The sequence below is a fragment of the Sinocyclocheilus rhinocerous genome, unplaced genomic scaffold, assembly GCF_001515625.1.
Source record: "Sinocyclocheilus rhinocerous isolate Xijiao unplaced genomic scaffold, SAMN03320098_v1.1 scaffold19106, whole genome shotgun sequence".
NCBI lineage: Eukaryota > Metazoa > Chordata > Actinopteri > Cypriniformes > Cyprinidae > Sinocyclocheilus > Sinocyclocheilus rhinocerous.
This window is the reverse complement of record NW_015657635.1, coordinates 1-316: the sequence shown is the minus strand read 5'-3', so window position 1 is coordinate 316 and position 316 is coordinate 1.

Genomic DNA, 316 nt, shown 5'->3' with positions numbered 1-316 from the left:
GCAGTTCTGACTCACGTAAGTACGTTTTCATTTAAAGGATTTGCCACTGATGATTCAAACGCGAGTTTTGAGCAGTGTAGAGTAGCGCTTGTTGTTTGTAATTTCTCCGATCACAAATGCAGACATGGTTTTATGTTTACGCGGCGCCATACGCAACGCAAAGCGTAAAAACACAGTATAAGTCATTATAATCAGTAATTATGTCCCCACTGGATGCAACAAATGCCTCATTTGTAATGGGTTATATTGGTTTTGTCTCGTCGCGCCGGGACACAGTATGGTAAGGGGTGTAACATTTCTGTCACATGCTTGAGGT